Raw genomic sequence first — 21,574 nt, forward strand, 5'->3', positions numbered from 1 at the left:
CACGCAACTCAGGCCCCATAGAAGTGAATGGGGTTGCGTGAAAATCTCAAGCAAGCAAGCAAGTGTGGATGCGGTGCGATTTTCACACACGGTTGCTAGGAGACGATCGGGATGGAGACCCGATCATTATTATTTTCCCTTATAACATGTTTATAAGGGAAAATAATAGCATTCTGAATACAGAATTCATAGTAAAATAGCGTAGGAGGGGTTAAAAATTTTTTTAAAATTATTTAACTCACCTTAGTCCACTTGATCGCGAAGCCCGGCTTCTCGTCTGTCTCCTTTGTTGAACAGGACCTGTGATGAGCATTAATTACAGGAACAGGACCTGTGATGACGTCACTCCGGTCATCACATGATCCATCACATGATCTTTTACTATGGTGATGGATCATGTGATGACCGGAGTGACGTCACCACAGGTCCTTTTCCTGTAATTAATGCTCACCACAGGTCCTGTTCAACAAACGAGACAGACGAGAAGCCGGGCTTCGCGATCAAGTGGACTAAGGTGAGTTAAATAATTTTTTTTTTTTTTTTAACCCCTCCAGCGCTATTTTACTATGCATTTTGTATTCAGAATGCTATTATTTTCACTTATAACCATGCTATAAGGGAAAATAATACAATCTACAGGTACCAAACATGCGTGATTTTTCTCAGGCGCGTGCAAAATGCATTACAAGGTTTTGCACTCGCGCTGAAAAATCGTGCATGTTCCCGCAACGCACCCGCACCTTTTCCCGCAACGCCCGTGTGAAATGGGCCTAATACTCACCTCATCTGTTTGAGCGCGAAGAGGACGCCGCAGCCATATTGATTGAAGATTCCAGGCAAAATCTCCTGCTCGGTGATGTATGACGTCACCACACCGGCCAGCGTAATGACGTCATCATGCACCGCGCGAGATTTCACGTAGAAACTTCAAATAAGATGACTGCGGCAGCCTCTTCATGATCGAACAGATGAGGTGAGTATTATATTTTTTTAACCCCTGACAGGCATCCATTTTTACATCAGATGCCACGATCAGCGATTAATGCGGCATCTGAGGGATTCAATGATGGGGAGCAGTGCAATGGCGTCCATTGCGTCCACTACTTATAAAGAAATGCGCTTTGTGATGAAGTAATTTACCACAGAGTGAATTTCTTTATGAAATTCAGCAAAGCACCAAATCTAAGTTTTCATAACTTCGCTCATCTCTATACACAACATTGAGTTAAACCGTATTCTGTAAATACTTGCATTTTTGCCTTGGTAAATAAAGGGGGCAAAAATCACCTATCACCACGGACTCATAAGGACATGGACTATGATTGCGCAGCCTGATGCATCACAAATGGCACCAAACTGGCCTGTGTGAATCTGGATTTCTTGCACCCAGAAAAAAATATGTATCACTTAGCTTTTTTTCATCAAAACTTGTATTTTTAATACTGAACATGCTCTGCATCATTTTGGTGCCATGCTTAATTTACTTTATTGATTCAAGGAAGGAGAGAAGCTTGTATAATGCGCAGTTTTAATGCGCGGTGGGTACAAGATTCGTCGTGTGTTGCATGCCAACATCGTCTTGTGTGATGTCAGCATTGCAAAAATTGTGATTTTGTAATTTTTTTTCTCTTTTAATAACCCATTAGACATTAGATAAATAGACATATGCATGCCACAGCCAGTACGCAATTGAATAATTTATATTTTGTACAATTGAAAAAATGTATACTTATCCTCCAGGAGCAATATCAATTTTTCTTTATGAATAATAGCAATATGTAACAATCTATAATCTGCATATTATATAATTTATTTAAGGGCTTACCCCATCCACCTTTTTAGAATTCTAGGGGAATGCATTAGCTACATGTTAGTCTGCTGCGAGCAGCTTGCCTGTAACAGAAAAGGCTTTTTAGCAGGAATTTCACTGACAGGGATGAGACAAGATCCAGTTACTGCCCCTAGGAAGTCTGATTGGTCTGTTTAAGCTTTGATTTTACCAGCAAAACAGAATGGGTTCTGTGCTCTCTGGAAATAGCAACAAGTGCAGCTGACCAAAGGAGGGCTGCCCCTGTCCCCCTCCTGCTGTGCCCACTGCATGGGAACTCATGTCACACTTCCCTCTGTCTAAGCAGCTTGGGCTGAGGCTAATTTTTTTCATTGTCATTTCATTTGTACCCAGCATTTTGGACTGAGGCATAGCAAGCTGTGATGTTAAAGAGCTGATTATTCACATGGTGAGTATGACTCCCTTGGACATGTTTAGCAGCAGAATACAGAATGCAGCTGCCTATGTGGGTCTGGTTACACTGGGACAGCAAATTCCCCTTCTGATTGTTTGGTCTCATGCTGAAGATATTGGCAGGAATAGCTGAAACTATTAATCATCATTGTGCTGCAATGTACTGGGGAATTTATGAATGAAGTCTACATGGTGCAGGAACATCTTTTGAACTTACAGCCTGAGGACCTCAAGAAAAGACTAGTAAGTCTGCCTGGTAAATGAGTCCTTATTCTTTGTCCTTATTTAATATTGCTAAATCTTGTCCATGTCAATCATAGCTCTCTGTACGGGCAGCCTTATATAGAGCATTTTATGAATACAACTCATGTGTCCTGTTTTCTTTCTAATTCCAGTTCATCTGTTTTGTGGGTTTCGACAATATTTCTTTTATAAGGCTATGTATTTAGTACATACTGTTATTTTGTATTTGACTTCTTTAGTTTGTTTAGTAAACACTAAATTGTAGATTTCATTCTACAATCTGCCAGATGTGTTATTCTTATATATCTAGACCCTTTATAAAGTAATATGTTTACTAAATTTACCAGATTTAGAGAATGTGATATAATTTATATCCAATAGAAAGCATTTTAAAGAATAGATGTAAAAAATAAAAAATTAAACAAAATAACAATGGCCTGGTGGGCAGATAGCCAAGTATGTACAGTATGTGTCATATAGACTATTAATACAACTAGGTTAAAAGTTTCTTTGGAGATGTAAATACATGTTTCACATCTTGTAGTCCACTTTTCTAGGAGGTGAGCTATAATTCCAGTCATTCACTGTATTTCTTTATATACTATACAAAATAAATTAATGATGAAAATGGCAAACAATTACTTCTGTTTCGTTTTTCATTTTACATTTTCAGAAGGCATAGAAATGGATCATAAGCACTGTTCATGTTTTCCTAGAGTTTCATTTCTAATCCATGACACATTCATTTAAAAAAATTAAAAGGGAGCCTAAGGCTACTTTCACATATGCGTTTTGGCATTCCGGTTTTAGGATCAGACAGAGGATCTCAAAATCGGGCCAAACCTGTTCAGTTTTGTCGCCATGCATTCTAAATGGAAAGAGATCTGTTCAGAATGCACCAGGATGTGTTCCATTCTGTTAGCATTCCGTTTTGTGACCAGACACAAAACCGCTGCAAGCTGCAGTTTTGTGTCTGGTCACCAAGATGGAACAAAACGGACCCGTCACTAATAACAATGTAAATCAATGGTGACGCATCTGTTTTTTTAGGATCCTTAAAAACCGAATACGTCACCCATTGACTTTCAATGTATTTAGTGACAGATCAGTTTTTTTCTGTTTCGATTTCACACAACCGCATCCTAACAGAAAGGATGAATACTAACGTGTAAGCAAAACTGAACAGTATTGGTCAGGTTTTGAGATCCTCTGCCAGATCTCAAAACCTAAAACCAAAACAATAGTGTTGATCGAGCACCAAAATGCTCGGGTGCTCGAGTAGAACACTTTGGGATGCCCAGGTGCTCTACCGAGCACCCGAGCACAATGGAAGTCAATAGGAGAACCAGAGCATTAAATCAGGAAAAGGTCAAAAATTGATGGAAACACCACTGAAATAGTTCAGGAACACCATGGGGAGGATGTCTGGATGCATCTTGGACTCCCAGGTCGCTGCTGGGAATGATGTTGTACGCCACTTTTACAGACAATAATACACACAAAAACGAAGATAAAATCGATTTTAGAGGAAAAATTGATAGGAAACATTCTTTCCTGTATATTTACTTGTATATAAAGTGCAAGTGCTGCAAAAAATTACAAGGAAGAGGCACTCCGACACAACCTGTAAATCACATAAAGGAGGGCCTCATTCACATTGTGGTACAATTGTTCAGGCAGTGGGACTCCTACACTCATAAAGCCTATGCACTAAGTGAAAGGGCTGCCCAAAATTACAAGGAACCGGCACTCCAATACACCCTTTATTACACATAAAATTGGGCATCATATACACCCTTGAAAAATTATGATTGATGGCCTGCTGGTGACCCTCAAAAATATTAGGGACGAGGGCCTGCTGCTGAGCTGACCCTCTAAAACATTAGGGGCGAAGGTCTGCTGCTGAGCTGACCCTCTAAAACATTCGGGGCGAGGGCGTGCTGCTGATCTGACCATCTAAAACATTAGGAGTGAGGGTCTGCTGCTGAGCTGACTATCTAAAACATTATTGGCGAGGGCCTGCTGCTGATCTGACCATCTACATACAAATATATGGGCGAGTGGCTGCTGCTGAGCTGACCCTGTAAAACATTATTGGCGAGGGCCTGCTGCTGATCTGACCATCTACATACAACATTATGGGCGAGGGCCTGCTGGTGACCCTCTAAAACATTAGGGGTGAGGGTCTGCTGCTGAGCCGACCCTCTAAAACATTAAGAGCGAGGCAGTCTAATAAGCATGATGATATGATGGAGGAGGAGGAGAACGAGAAAAGGAAGATTGAACCATATACCCTTTTTTGTGGTGGAAGGGGTTCATGGGAATACAGTGTATTTAATACACCATAAAAGCCACATTTAAAGTGCCTTTATGTTCAGCCGCTTTCCTCTGGTGAAGTAGAGAAGTCAGGGGCAATCCAGGCCTTGTTCATTATGATAACAGTCAATCTGTCAGCCTTTTCAGTTGACAGGTGGATGCGCTTATCAGTTATTATGCCCCCAGCAGCACTAAATACCACGTGTCCAGCTTGGACACCCAATAGTTGTAAGGCACAGAGAGATCACTGAGGACGCGGACACGGTCTGCCGCGTACTCCTTCACCATCTTCCAAAACTTTTCCCTCCTTGTGACACTAGGCCACGCATCAGGGTGAGGGTGCTGACAGGGTGTCATAAAACTGTCCCAGGCCTTGGAGAGTGTTGCCCTGCCTCTGTTGTAACTGCTGTGTGTTCCCCTCGTCTCCCCTCCTCAGTTGCCCAAGGGACTACGTACTCTGCCGCCAGTGTTGTCAGCTGGAAATTTTGGGAGCAATTTTTCCACAAGGACCTTCTGGTATTGAACCATTTTGCTAGTCCTCTTTACCACAGGAATGAGAGATGAGAAGTTCTCTTTGTAGACGGGGTCGAGAAGGGTGAACAACCAGTAATCGGGAAAGGCAGCATAACATTGTCCCAACAGACAAGACTTTGCTGTCCTAATCAGGAGGATGACTCTCAATCTCCTCATCCTCTTTCTCCTCTTTGGCCCATCCACGCTGAAAAGATGGAATAAACCTGCTATGGGTACTACCCTCTGTAGCGGAGGCAACCGTCTCCTGCTCCTCCTCCTCATCATCATCCAATTCGCGCTGAGAAGACGAACGGAGGGTGGTCTGGCTATCACCCTGTGTACTGTCTTCCCCCATTTCCACCTCTTCCACATGCAAAGCGTCCGCCTTCATTGTGAGCAGCGAGCGTTTCAGTAGACACAAAAGTGAGATGGTTACGCTGATAATAGCAGTATCGCCGCTCACCATCTGTGTTTATTCCTCAAAGTTGCATAAAACCTCACAGAGGTCAGACATCCATGCCCACTCGTCGCTCGTGAAAAGCAGAAGCTGACTGGAAAGGTGACAACCATGTTGCAGCTGGTATTCCACTACTGCCCTCTGCTGCTCACAAAGCCTGGCCAACATGTGGAACGTGAAGTTCCAGCGCGTGCTCACAACAGTCGGTGAGCTGGCAATTGCAAGTGCTGCTGCAGCGTTGCCAGACCAGCGGCAGCTGTAGATGACTTTCGGAAATGGGCACACATGCGGCACACCTTCACCAGTAGCTCAGGTAAATTGGGGTAGGTTTTGAGAAACCGCTGAACCACTAAGTTGAACACATGGGATAGGCTTGGTATGTGTGTGAGCTTGCCAAGCTCCAAAGCCACCACCAAGTTACGGCCATTATTAGACACAACCATGCCTGGCTGTAGGTTGAGTGGCGAGAGCCACAGCTCAGTCTGGTCCCTTATACCCTGCCACAGCTCTGCGGCGGTGTGCTGTTTGTCACCTAAGCAAATTAGTTTCAGAAAGGCCTGTTGCCGCTTCCCCACTGCAGTGCTATACTGCTTCCAGCTACTGACTGATGGCTGGCTGGTGCTGCAAGATGAGAATTCAGAGGTGAAAGTGGAGGAGAAGGAGGAGAAGAAGGGGGGTTGCAGCCACTAATGTTGGTGGTGGCGGAAATCCTGATGGAAGTAGGGTCCGCAATCCTTGGCGTCGCTAGCACCTGTGCCATCCCAAGGTACGACTTGCTCCCGGCCTCCACAACATTCACCCAGTGTGCCATCGGGGAAATGTAGCGTCCCTGGTCAAAAGCACTTGTCCATGTGTCAGTCGTTAAGTGGACCTTCCCAAAAACTGCGTTGGTCTGGGCACGGGTGATGTTACGGGACACATGCTGGTGTAAGGCAGGGGCGGCACTCTGGGAAAAATAGTGGCAGCTGGGGACTGAGTAACAAGGGACGGCCGCCGCCCTCAGGCTGTGGAAAGCCTCAGTGTCCACAAGCCTAAATGGCAACATTTCCAGGGCCAGCAATTTGGAAAGGTGCGCATTTAGTGCTAAGGCCTGTGGGTGGGTGGCTGAGTATTTGCAGTTTCGTTCAAAGGCCTGGGGTATGGACATCTGTATGCTGCGCTGGGACACAGAAGTGGATGTGCTAGCTGATGGTGCTTGCAAAGGTCCAGGTGCAGGGCGGGAGGCATCCGGGCCTGTGTCTTGGACAGGGGATTGGCCAGCACGTAACACAGGGGAAGAGGAGGCAGTGGTGTGACCCAGGCATTCGGCCCACCTATTAGGGTGCTTTGATACCATGTGGCGGATCATGCTGGTGGTAGTGAGGTTGCTATTATTCACGCCCCTGCTAATTTTGGTACGGCACAGGTTGCAAATGACAATTCCCTTGTCGGCCGCACTTTTCTCAAAAAAGAGCCAGACTGCGGAACACCAACCCCTTGGAAAGGCAGATTGCCGCAAGGGGGTGCTCCGGGGAACAGTTGCTGGCCTGTTTGGAGTGGCCCGCCTTCTCCCTTTTTTCACTCCACTGCCTCTTCCAGCCTGTTGCGGTGCTGCGGATCCCTCCCCCTCTGTACTGCTGTCCTTGCTCGGCTTTCCACCTTCCCAGGTTGGGTCAGTGATTTCATCGTCCACCACCTCCTCTTCCACTTCCTCACTCTGGTCATCCTCATGACTTGTTGACCTAACAACAACCTCACTTATTGACAACTGTGTCTCATCCTCATCATCAACCTCTAAGACTGAGCCGAACCACGTGTCATCGGGTGCTATATAGCACCCGATGACGCGTTACGGCCGGCCAATCACTATAATGCCAGTAACCAACATGGCTACGGCATTACAGTGAGGGCCAGTACTACCCTGCATGTTCATTGGCTGCGTAACAGCCAACAAACGTGCGGGGAGGAGACTCAAGCTTCGCGCTCAAGCACATGCGGTGTTCGGCCAAGCATCGCGATGCTCGAGTGAAAATGGTGTTCGGCCAAGCATGCTCGCCCAACGCTACAAAACACATATGTGAAAGTAGCCTAACATACAGTACCCTAATGAATCCATTTGACTTTAATGAAATCTATCAGGTTTCAATACTTTTTACCTGTGAAACAATTTAAAACCTAGCAGAACAACGGCCAATTGATTGCATTTGGAAAATCGTAATGAAAATAATGGATGTAAGTGTGTTAACAAAAATATTGACTACTGACAAATATTGAACTGAATACTAGATAAATGAAGATGGAAACTTTGTGAAGAAATATAAAAAAAGATGGCCAATAATTTGTAATATTCTTTAATATGAAGCCATTCCTAAACTTCAAAAGACAAACATAGGGTAGTTCTGCATGGGGTACTCCAGACACCTCCTTATCCGATCAGTATTGGAAACCTCCCAAGGTTGACTATCAGTGGTTGACTGATCTCAGTAGAACGTGTTTCTGGGAAAATTCAGGAGTGTAAAATATAATGTAATACCCAGGATATATACAATTTATTGGCAAAGTTTTTACTTGACAAGGTTAGCTGTGTGATTCCAGAACACATTATTGGAGATCATATATTTAAGTCAATGGTGCTATTCATAAATCAGTTTTTTTTAATGAATCTGTGTGTCCGATCTAAAAATTTTATTGCAGATCCTATTCTCGTCCATTACTCCATTTTTGAAGACCAAACAACAGATATGGCTGTGCTCATGACTCCTCAAGGATTTTTGTCTACTTCTGACTACTTTCTTGGCAAGCTTTGCCAATTTCTTGTATACACCTTGCATATTGGGCTATTTTAAGGAGCTTTAAAAGGATTGTATCACCTACAGTATATATTTTATTATATATCATTAAAACTAGATACTGACACTTATTATATTTTCTCTAATCTGTTTTTATTTCCAAATTGTAGATACGTTTCTTCTGTCTTCTGTACATACATAATTATGGGGATGGCCGTCTTGCCTGAGCTGCTTTCAGATGTATGCTTAACTGCACCCACATGGACCATACAAACCTGCCGTCTTCAAATGACTCAGCTTCTGTGGGAAGGTTTTCTAGTAGAGATGAGGAAATCAATTCTACATGAATTAAATCCGTTATGAATTTCCCAAAAGATTCTAATTTTGGCAAATACAAAACATTTGTGATAAAGCCCAGAAGAATCACTGAAAATGGTGACCACCATTTTACAGATCAGCAGGCAGAGAAGACAGCATCTGCCACTAAAAAGGGATAATTTTGGATCTTTTTATATAAAAAAAAATCTGACAGTGCAGAGTGTTATTAAACAGGCTGTTGTCACTGGCTACTATCTGTATACCCATAGTCATAGATGTTGTTGCCACTTTGACAGACAGATGTCTTACTTGAAAGGGGTTAGATACAGTTCTAGGAGACTTCAAATTGTAATAGACAATATTTCAGGGTAATTGGGGAACATTTGATTCAGGCCAAATATATTCAACTGAATCGGGCCATAAACAAATGTTTGGGAATTTCCTCATCTCTACTTTCAAGGCATGTTTTTTTTTACAGAGGTCACTGTATAGGGAGGGAGTAGATTATCTGTGTCCATCACCTTTTATCACAGTTGGATTATGTGTTATCTATAGAGGTGTTATCTATCATTGTAATCCTGGCCGTGATGATGATGATGAGATGACTGCTGAAAAGTGACCTCTACAGAACAGGAATTGTAAGCCTATTATGAGACTTGGTGGACTGTCTTTCATTTATTTTTTATAGTGTCATGGAAAATTAGGCAAAACACCATCAGAAATTTTTTAAAACTTTGTAATAACACATGCCCTTTTGGTAACAAATGTTTGTGGTCTTGAATATTTTATACAGATATATTGTGAGCAATAGTTTTCAGCATTAGGAACCCAACAGCTGTGGGGTGTGAAGGGGATGGGAGTGTAGAAAATTGTGTATTAGACATTGTTGATATCTAATGTGTGGGCACTATAGATGGCTCCATTATAGGGAGTAGAAACTACAAGTATGAATGCTTGTATGTCATTTGTAATATACAGTTGCAAGAAAAAGTATGTGAACCCTTTGAAATTATATGGATTTCTGCACAAATTAGTCATAAAATGTGATCTGATCTTCATCTAAGTCACAACAATAGACAATCACAGTCTGCTTAAACGAATAACACACAAAGAATTAAATGTTACCATGTTTTTATTGAACACACCATGTAAACATTCACAATGAAGGTGGAAAAAGTATGTGAACCCTTGGATTTAATAACTGGTTGAACCTCCTCTGGCAGCAATAACTTCCACCAAACGTTTCCTGTAGTTGCAGATCAGACGTGCACAACGGTCAGGAGTAATTCTTGACCATTCCTCTTTACAGAACTGTTTCAGTTCAGCAATATTCTTGGGTTGTCTGGTGTGAATCACTTTCTTGAGGTCATGCCACAGCATCTCAATTGGGTTGAGGTCAGGACTCTGACTGGGCCACTCCAGAAGGCGTATTTTCTTCTGTTTAAGCCATTCTGTTGTCGATTTACTTCTATGCTTTGGGTCGTTGTCCTGTTGCAACACCCATCTTCTGTTGAGCTTCAGCTGGTGGACAGATAGCCTTAAGTTCTCCTGCAAAATGTCTTGATAAACATGGGAATTCATTTTTCCTTCGATGATAGCAATCCGTCCAGGCCCTGACGCAGCAAAGCAGCCCCAAACCATGATTTCCCCACCACCATACTTCACAGTTGGGATGAGGTTTTGATATTGGTGTGCTGTGCCTCTTTTTCTCCACACATAGTGTTGTGTGTTTCTTCCAAACAACTCAACTTTGGTTTCATCTGTCCACAGAATATTTCGCCAGTACTGCTGTGGAACATCCAGGTGCTCTTGTGCAAACTGTAAACGTGCAGCAATGTTTTATTTTGGACAGCAGTGGCTTCCTCTGTGGTATCCTCCCATGCAATCCATTCTTGTTTAGTGTTTTACATATCGTAGATTCGCTAACAGGGATGTTAGCATATGCCAGAGACGTCTGTAAGTCTTTAGCTGACACTCTAGGATTCTTCTTCACCTCGTTGAGCAGTCTGCGCTGTGCTCTTGCAGTCATCTTTACAGGACGGCCACTCCTAGGGAGAGTAGCAGCAGTGCTGAACTTTCTCCATTTATAGACAATTTGTCTTACCGTGGACTGATGAACAGCAAGGCTTTTGGAGATACTTTTATAACCCTTTCCAGCTTTATGCTAGTCAACAATACTTAATTTCGAGGTCTTCTGAGAGCTCTTTTGTGCGAGACATCATTCACATCAGGCAATGCTTCTTGTGAAAAGCAAACCTAGAACTAGTGTGTGTTTTTTATAGGGCAGGGCAGCTGTAACCAACACCTCCAATCTCATCTGATTGATTAGACTCCAGTTGGCTGACACCTCACTCCAATTAGCTCATGGAGATGTCATTAGAATAGGGGTTCATACTTTTTCCACCTGCACTGTGAATGTTTACATGGTGTGTTCAATAAAAACATGGTAACATTTAATTCTTTGTGTGTTATTAGTTTAAGCCGACGGTAATTGTCTATTGTTGTGACTTAGATAAAGATCAGATCACATTTTATGACCAATTTGTGCAGAAATCCATATCATTCCAAAAGGTTCACATACTTTTTCTTGCAACTGTATATGCTCATCAGTTAAAGTTTAAAATAGAAAATTAGATATAAGTAGCACCAGGGGCGTAGATATTCACTGAAGGGGGGACTGCTGAAAGGGGTTAATAACTACTGTGAAGGGGGGACATACAAACATGCATACTTGTAGTTTCTACTCCCTATAATGGAGGCATCTATAGTGCCCACACATTAGATATCAACAATGTCTAATACACAATTTTCTACACTCCCGTCCCCTTCACACCCCACAGCTGTTAGGGGCCCGGTCGCAATTGCGACCACTGTGACCCCTATAGCTACGCCACTGAGTAGCACCAAGAGCACATCAGCTTATTTGTGTTTTTTTTACCGACATATTTTACCTCACTTACATAATGCGACTTTCAACAGATTACTGGCAGTAGAGAGAAACAGCCATAGCATTGCAGGCAAGAGATTTGCAATAGATCTTTGTGTAGCAACCATTTCAGGGCGCTTGGTCTAGCCATGGCAGCAATGTCACAGGTAGAAACTTTAGAATCAGAATCAAGAGGTGAAATATAAAAAGCATGTCTTAACTAGCGATCCAGTGACTGAGTTAGGCCTCATGCACACGACCGTATTTTGTTTCCGTGTCTGTTACCTTTTTTTTGCGGATAGGATGCGGACCCATTCATTTCAATGGGTCCGCAAAAAAAAACAGACAGCACACCGTGTGCTGTCCGCATCAGTATGTTCATTCCGTTGCTCCGCAAAAAAAATAGTGCATGTCCTATTTTTTTCTAGTTTGCGGACAAGGATAGGCATTATTACAATGGATCTGCAAAAAAAGGATCCGTATAAAAAATAAAACGGATGCCATATTGAACGTCATCTGTTGTTTTTTTTGCGGATCCGCAATTTGCGGACCGCCAAACACATACGGTCGTGTGCATGTAGCCTAAAACTGATTGTGTAAGATAGCAGTTCTAGTAAACTTGTGTAGTGCTGTGGGAAGAACACTATTCTCTTCAAATTAGGGTTCTTACCTAGAAGCAGCCTTTGCTAAGCATGAGCTAAGAATGATGGTTATAGTTTCAGACGTCATTTTCCAAAAGACCTGGTTCAAATTTTTGTTCATTTTTTTTTACAGTTTTTAAAGGGAGTCTGTCAGCAGTTTTGACTGCAAAACTGCTGACATCACTAGGTAGGGACTGCGAAGAGCAGGACAAATATATCTTTTGTAGAACATGTCTCATCAAAAGTAGTGAGAATATGAAGTTTTATTCTGCCAAATTTTGCTCTCTCAAGTTCCCAGGACCCGATGCTTCACTGTGACATGCTCTCTGTATTGAGCTTCTTCACAAACCCTCCTCTCTGCCTTGACTGTAGTTGTCTCCTTTGTTGGATACTAGAGCTGTCACTAAAAGCAGAGAGGAAGGACTGTGGAGCAGCTCAATGCAGAGAGCACTTCACAGTGAAGCATGAGAGAAGCATGGGCACTTGAGAGAGCAGAAACTGGCAGAATAAAACTTTATATTCACACTACTCCTGATGAGAAAAGCTCTGAAAAAGGTATGTGAGTACCGTTCGTCTAGCCTCTACCCTGTAAGCAGTTCAGCATTGTCAAAAGTGCTGAGAAACTCCTTTTAACAAAAACTCGCAAACTATTTTCTATAAAAAAAAAAAAAAAGATGTTTATAGAATGATTCATGCAATTTCTTCCCAGGGTGATGACAGAATTATATTCTATTATTTATTGTGAGGAGACTCCCCTTCACGTAAAAAAAAATTATAATTTAAAAGAGGGATTGGATAGAAAAGCTTCTTTTACCATGGTTGCACCTCATAGACACCTGAGAGAGGACGCTGGGAGGAAACTATGGCTAACCAGTTGACAGAGAATGCAATTCTGTAAGGACTAGTATGTCTGACAATGGTCATCTGACAGTTCCTTCCTATTCCAAAAACTGATGACATAGAAACACTGCATTCATAGTACATAAAGGGTCCAAAGTTCAACTGGTTTTCATTTTAGGCTGGATGTCTGCTGTAAATTTTTTCAGAAAGAAAATAGCACAATTTAGGGTACTTTCACACTAGCGTTTTTCTTTTCCGGCATAGAGTTCCGTCACAGGGGCTCTATACCGGAAAAGAACTGATCAGTTTTATCCCCATGCATTCTGAATGGAGAGTAATCCGTTCAGGATGCATCAGGATGTCTTCAGTTCAGTCGTTTTGACTGATCAGGCAAAAGAGAAAACCGCAGCATGCTACGGTTTTATCTCCGGCGAAAAAAACGGAAGACTTGCCTGAATGCCGGATTCGGCATTTTTTTACATAGGAATGTATTAGTGCCAGATCCGGCATTCAGAATACCGGAATGCAGGAACCTTCCTTCCGGTCTGCGCATGCGCAGACTGAAAAAAAAGGTGAAAAAAATAAATGCCGGATCCGTTTTTGCCGGATGACACCGGAAAGACGGATCCAGCATTTCAATGCATTTTTTCGACTGATCAGGCATTTTTAAGACTGATAAGGATCCTGATCAGTCTTACTAATGCCACCAGTTGGCATACGTTTTGCCTGATCTCTCTGCCGCAAGTGTGAAAGTACCCTTAGCTACTCCCCACTGCTTATCCCCATGTCTGCCATCAGCATAGTGTCTATCCATCATTGTGCTGAACAGCTGAGTCATTTGAGGCTCACTAGTTGCTAGGAATACACTTCTAAACTGTTATAGGGTTATCTGGCACCACAGTGCTAGCAACCAGTCTATCTCGGGTCCCCAAGGTCAAATTCACATGGAGTCAAGGGTTAAAGAAGGACAAAAAGGTTTGGCAGTAATAAGACCACTCAGTTATCTGTCGCTATCTATTTTTACCTCATTTAAGCTTCCCATAATGGATCCATCAGTTTTCTATCAAGTACTATACTATTGTTTTCTACTAGGTAGAAGAGACAATGCCCAGTGCAATTCTGACCACCACAGAGCAATGGAAAACGGTAAGTGTGATCCCAGGTCAGCCTCATGCACACAGCCATGTTATGGATCCGTGTTGTACAGATCAACAACACAGTGCAGATAGCCTGCAATGGAACCTTTCTGTACTGTTCTGCACCTCCAATTTGTGGGCAAATTATACATTTGTACTTGTGTGGGAATAGGTGGCTTACAAAGGCAACACATCTGTTAGTGACCTCCAATGCAAATTGACAGGTAAAATATGGTAGCAGCACTGCAGTATATTTCATATCGAAATGATGGATATACTCCCAGATTGTGAACCCAACCCGTGGATTTGCAAACAGCACTAGTGTTGATCACAAATATTCGAATTTCAAATTTTTATCGCGAATATAGGTACTTCGAAAATTCTCGAAAATTTCGAATATAGTTATATATATTCGGAATTTCGAATATTCGATTTTTTAAATTTTTTTATTTTTTTATCAGTACACATGATCCCTCACTGCTTCTAGCTTGTGGGCCAATAAGAAGGCTGCAATATACTTGACTTTAGGAGTAGTAGTGTTTGCGAATTTTGCTCTATATTCTTTTTTTTTTTTATATTCGCTATATTGCTATATATTCTTGTTTTATAATATTACGAATATTCGAAAAAACAAAGTTATAGCAATATAGAGAATATTCGAAAAAAATCGAATAGAGCAATTTAGCTAATATAGTGCTATAATCTTCTTTGTCTAATAGTTGTAAATTTAAAAATTCGCAATAAAAAATTCGAATCCGAAAATCCAAATTCCGAAAATTCGCATATTACACAATCATTACCTTTCCGATTTTTCGAGTAAAAAAAAAAATCGTGAATTTGCGAATTTGCGAATTTTCGACAAATATTCTACAAAATATTCCCGAAATATCGCGAATTCGAATATGACCCCTGCCGCTCATCACTAAACAGCACATACGTAATGAGATGATTTATGTTGCATCTAACAACCATGGTTGTTAGATATGACATTGTAGAAGGCCTGGTATTGGCCACAGTTACTTAAAGAGGTTATCCAATGTCATAAACAGCCCCCCTATGTGCCCGGCCCCTCACACGGAATAACTTACCCCGCTCCCCTCCTCATAAATTAAATGCCTGTCCTGGCAGCTCAGGGCCCATCAAGACCAGTGTAGCACACGCCAATCTTGATACATATCTCATGGCCTGAGTGTATATCACCTAATAGGATGCCTACTTTGCGCCAGCATGTAGTGCTAGCATTTTGGTGCCAGTTTTGTTAAGTCAAGTGCCCTCCTCTGCTAAGCCATGCTCCCTTTCCGTCCCCTAGTCAGGTGCGGAAAAAAATAAATGCTGGGCATGGCCTGTGTACTAGAATTCTCACTTATTTTGAGCCAGTATTTTGGTGTAATTTGGAATAGTAAATGTGCCTCGCTATTCCCATGACAATTTACAAAGTTCCTAAGAACGCAGCGAAACAGTGATAAGTTTTAGATACATTAATCCAGCAAATCGCTTTACTAGAAATAGGAAAACCAGATCAACCATGGAAAAACAGCTGTAGATCCTTTTCCCTATTCACCAAGATTTGTAGCTAATTTGAGCTAATGGTGTTCTCCAAGAATTCATCTCCATAGTGACCACAGGCTTTTATGTGGTTTTTCAGCAGTAGAAACCCTTTCTTGTGTAGCTTGTGTAATGTTTCGTACTTCTTTGTGGCTGAGCTTTTGATGTCCTTTAATTTAACCCCTTAGTGACCAGCCTGTAGGCCTTACTGGCCAAGCATTTTTTTTCCTTTTTTCATCGTAGCATTCCAAAAGTTATAACTTTAATTTTTCCATCTATATAGCTTTATGAGGGCTTGTTTTTGTGCGGAAGTTGTAGTTTTTAATGGCGCCATTTTAGGGTATACATAACTTTCTGATTAACTTTTTTAACTCTTTCTGGTAGGGAGATGGGAAAAACAGCAATACTGGCACTGCAATTTTACGTTCGAAATTTTACGGTGTTCATTTTTTGGTATAAATAGCATAATATCTTTATTCTCTGGGTAAGAACGATTACAGTTATACCAAATACACATAATTTTTTGATTTTACAACTTTTTTGCAATAAAACCTTTTTTTTTTTTTTTAAGAAAAAAAGTTTTTGCATTGCCACTTCCCAAGACCCATTTTTATTTTTCTTTCTATGGAGTTGTGTGAGGCCTTGATTTTTGGACTTGTGTTTTTCATTGGTATCAATTTGGAGTAAATGGCACTTTTTGATCGCTTGTTATTAAGTTTTTGGTGGCAACTAAGAATAAATGAGCAATTCTGTTTTTTTGTTTTTTTTTTATTTCTGGCGTTCACCGTATGGGATAATTTACATGATATTTATATAGTCTGGGTCATTACGGACGCGGCAATACCAAACATATGGGGAAGTGGGGAAGATTTCTAATTTTTTCATTGAAAAGCGCATTTTCAATAGAAAAAAAGCGTAATTTTTTTATGGGATTTTTTTATTGAATAAATGAGTTTTTTTTTTACCACTTAATAGTCCCACAAGAAGACTATAACAGACAGCTTTTTGATTGCTTTTAAAATGCAGTGCACTATCCCTATAGTGCATTGCATTTTAATGGCAATGCTATTCTGACATTAACCAGCAGGCTGCGCCAGAGAGTAAATGACTCAATGCTGGTCTGGGGCCTACACAAGATCCCAGCCAGCTTTCACACACATCGGCACCCCGATCGCATTTGTGTGGTGCCGATGAGAGACAGAGGGAGTTCGCTCCCTCTGTCAGCACTTTACATGCGACAGGCGCCATTGCCCACGGCATGTAAAGTGTTAAACAGCCCAGATCAACACTTCCTGGCTGTTATAGCAGGGCCACGGCTCTCATGTGAGACATGGGTCCCCGTGCAGTGATTAGACTGGGCCTCCGTAAAAAAGCGGCCGCCCAGCCTAAGGCCCCTTAGTTACCGCTGTAAAAACATGTATGGGTTGTCACTAAGGGGTTAAACACTACCAGCATGCACATTTGACCATGCAGCCCATTGACTATCAAGGGTAAAACTGAGCCAAAAATCATGTATGAGTGGATTATAATTTCTCTACTGGTAGCATTCTCTCCACCTGTCCGTGATGTCTGGTGCTGATATTGGCCCCACTTAAGCAACAAACTCTCAAAATGTTAAAACACCACATAATATTGTAGTAGACGTATTATATTACCTTGGTGTTTATTTTAAATGGGTTGTCCAGTACTTTTATACTGATGGTCTATCCTCAGGATAGGCCAGCAATATCTGATTGTCGTGGGTCAGACACCTCCGCCGGTCAGCTGCATCGATTGTGTAGTGCACGGAACTGGTTACTGCGGTGCTGCTCAGTTAAAGTGAGTGCATTAACCAGCTCCATCTACTGTACAATGGACTGAGCTGTATAGTTCCCCCACCTACTTCCAGCTACTGCCAGAATAACTGATCAGCAGGGGTGTGAGATCCCCTCCAATTAGATATCGAAGGCCTCTCCTGAGAAAAGACAATCGGCATAATAGTACTGGACAACCCCTTTAAGCATAAGACATTTTCTGCACAACTGTACATTGACGTATCAACTCAAAGCATTTGCATATTTTCCTTAAAAACATAAAGGTCATAAATATCCATTACTTTAGTCTGTACTTCTAATGTGCTGTATTTATTATACAGTAAACCAGCTGTTATATTAAGTGTGACTAATAGGCTCTAATAAACTGATGTAATCAGTGGAAAATTAGAACCATAGACTCTAAGGGCAGTGATCTGTGCAGGTTCATCCTGTATGTTGTTTGGGTTCTCATTCATACAAGTTATCCTACTTAAAATAATTTAAACAAAAAAATGTAAAAAATATTTTTTATATATATATATATATATATATATACACACAATCCCATAGCTAATCCAGGTTTATTATTTCCTATCACGCATGAAAGGCTACAGAACGAGAACTGTATTTCAATCTATAATGAGTTTGTTTAAACAGCATCTGACACGAGATTTTTAATGAAATCGGCTCCTTTCTGCCTCTGGATTTCATAGAGAAGCCGAACATCACACGGCAACAGCCAGAGACTTTTCTAAGGAGATGCTGCAGCAGAACAGATGTAAGAGACAGTGAGTGGTGTTAAGAATCTCCCAGAATACAAATGACCAAAAGAAGGACCTTCATTGGTATTATACAGATTTTTCAACAATGTTAAAGGGTACTATATTTAGACTGGTCAGCTAGAGAATAAAAGAACCCTGCTACAAAAAAAGTGTAAAAAAAAAAAAAAAAAAAAAGTCTTCTTTGCCTGCTAATAGATTGTCATCATTTCATAACTTTTCAATTTCAAAGAATGCTTGAAAAAATTTTTTTAAAGGATAACTGTCGGATTAATATTTTTTTGGAGTATTGGATTGTGGTGATTAATATCACCTTGGTGGCCCTATTTCAACTTTTCACTGTGTATTCAATTACCCCTAATTCCACATTTTTGTCCCCTGTACTGCCTATTTTTACCTGTGCTTAAAATAGGGTTGCTAGGCATGGTCCGTCTATCTGTTGAAGGACGGAGCACGTAGAAGCAGGCTGCGTGCAAGGTCACATTACTGACAGCCAGGGACTGTAAGTAAATGATTAAAGCCAGGTCCTCCCCAGCAGCTCATAACAGTGCCTGGGCTGTGTGCACTTCTCCCTGTCCCTGCGCTTGGCAGACGCTCCCTCACTCAGCAGAGCTGGAGAATGCAGAGTGGAAGCAGCGCAGACCAGGGAAGGGAGATCTGCCGTCTGCTCAGTGTATAAATGAAATCAACATGTGGTAAGAGGACCCCTTTGTGCTGTAGGAGATTAACCCTTTAGGGGGGAGGGCTCTGGTTACTGACACTTTTGGGGGGCTATTGTTACTGGCTAGTGAGGGCAGGCGGGATTAGCCTCAGGGTGAGGGCAGTGGCAGCCATCTTAACTGAATAGTGAAATTGCAGTTTTATGCAGACTGGTTGCTAAGGGCTGAATCTTATTAAATATGGGGTAAGTCAGTCTAATAGTAACTGATTCTGGAATATCATGTTATTAGTAACTACATATATGAAAATTGAAATTAGGGTCTAAATGTGACAGTTATCCTTTAAACTTTCAGTTTTAGTAATGCATTTTTGCATTACCAACTTCTAAATGAGAAATTTCAACCTAAGACCTCCTGTAATATGGCAACTAGGGAAATTCATGGGCCTATAGCAGTGGTGGTGAACCTATGGCTCTCCAAGCCCTCTCTGTGGGAACCCAAGTCCTGGAAAAAGTCTAAGGTGTACCAATATGCCTTTTCCTGCCATTCATCAGGCACAGGCAGCACATTGAATGTAGGCAGGCTATATAGCTAAATGGTACATGGAAGATATACTATATTGGACCGTAGTTGTCACGGTGGGAAGGAGTGTGTGCAGCCCTAAGCTCCACCCACACCTCTGTCCCTGCCTACTTGCACGTTCCGCCCTAGGCGACACGGTACAACTAGACGGTGGTCCCTAAACTGAGTACGTGCAGGGCCTTAAAGGTAATAATACAATACGGGAGAAAACAACAAACAAAGCAACAGGCAGGCACAGGAGGTAAAACATAGAACAAGGTAAATACGAGCAGAGGTCAGTTGGCAGGAGGTCACATAAATACAAAAGGAGGACGCAAAGCCGAGGTCAGAAGCCAGGAGGTAACGTCAATACCAAGGAGGATTCAAAGTCGAGGTCAAAAAGCAAAGCCGAGGTCAAAACACACAAGGTCACAATACAGAGTACGCTAGTGAAGGAAGGAAGACCAATCACAGGCAACCTGTGGCATCAGGCTGCCTGTTTAAATAGCCCTGGGTGGCGAGTCAGATGACGTGGCCAGCGTCACGTGACTCACAATACACAGCCAAACACAGCCGAGCACCGATCATCATTATCGACGCTCAGCTCTCCTGCTGCTCGCCTGCTGCCATGGAGACGAGGACGCAGGCTGCGTCCTTGCCCCTCTCCATGTGCAGGGCGCCGGTGGCGCTGCGAAGGAAGCACACGTCACTGGCCCCTCGTTACAGTACCCCCCCTTCCACGAGGGGCCACCGGACCCATAATCACTGGATTGGGTTTCTCCGGGTGAGCTAGATGGAATTTCTTCACCAACCTCTTAGCATGCATCTTACTAGCTGGTACCCAAGACCTCTCCTCAGGACCAAAACCCTTCCAGTGAACCAAATATTGCAACGAATTCTGGACCTTTCTCACATCAATAATTCTAGAAATTTCTAATTCTTTTTTTTATTATTTTTATTTTTTATAATTTTTATTCATTGCACCAGCACATTGTAAAATATTACAAAATAATACAAGATAAGAGTAAGGATGATACAAGTTTCCATTTTCATCTTCTTTAACAATGACATATCAATCAGATTACAAATCAATATCTTCACATATTTTAACCCCCCCCCTCCCTCCCTCCCCAACCCTAATCCCGAACACCCAATATCCCTGTCTGCTCTGACCAATCAGCTAATCATATAATTCTAAGTTAAGCCTGTTGGTACCAGTGTGATCCATATATCCCCCATGGAATTAATCTATACATAATTTCCCTAGGGTCCCTTTGAGAGCCTCTATATTATACCATTCTATATAGCTGAAAGACTGCATAACTGTCTTGATCTCATTTTGAGTAAGATGCTTGATTATAAAAGTTTTCCAACATTGGAAAAATCTTTTATTTATTTTTATCTTTGTTTGATTCGGTATCTAGCTTATCTAGGTGCATAAAATGTGACATTTGAGATATTATTTCCTGGAGTTTTGGTATCTCTGGTTTCAACCATTTCAAGAATAAACAATGCTGTGACACTCATAGCACTGCATCGAAACTGGTGTATCTTCAAAAATGTGGAACAGTAGGCTTTCCGGGGAAAACCTTAATGTATAACCCCAAGTATCAGTGATCCAACTTTTTATCTGTTCCCAAAAATGCTGGGTCTGGGGACAAAACCACACACAGTGTGACAAATCAGCTTTTTCCAACCCACATTTTGGGCAGGCTGTAAGATGACTGGGATTACCCATCTTCTTAGGAAAGTTGAAAGCATATATAGCATGGTGTAGTAGTCGGAGGTGAGATTCCCTCCACTTTTCACAAGGTACAGCTTTACAAACTCTTACCCA

The sequence above is a fragment of the Bufo bufo genome, chromosome 7 (genome assembly GCF_905171765.1).
Source record: "Bufo bufo chromosome 7, aBufBuf1.1, whole genome shotgun sequence".
Taxonomy (NCBI): Eukaryota; Metazoa; Chordata; class Amphibia; order Anura; family Bufonidae; genus Bufo; species Bufo bufo.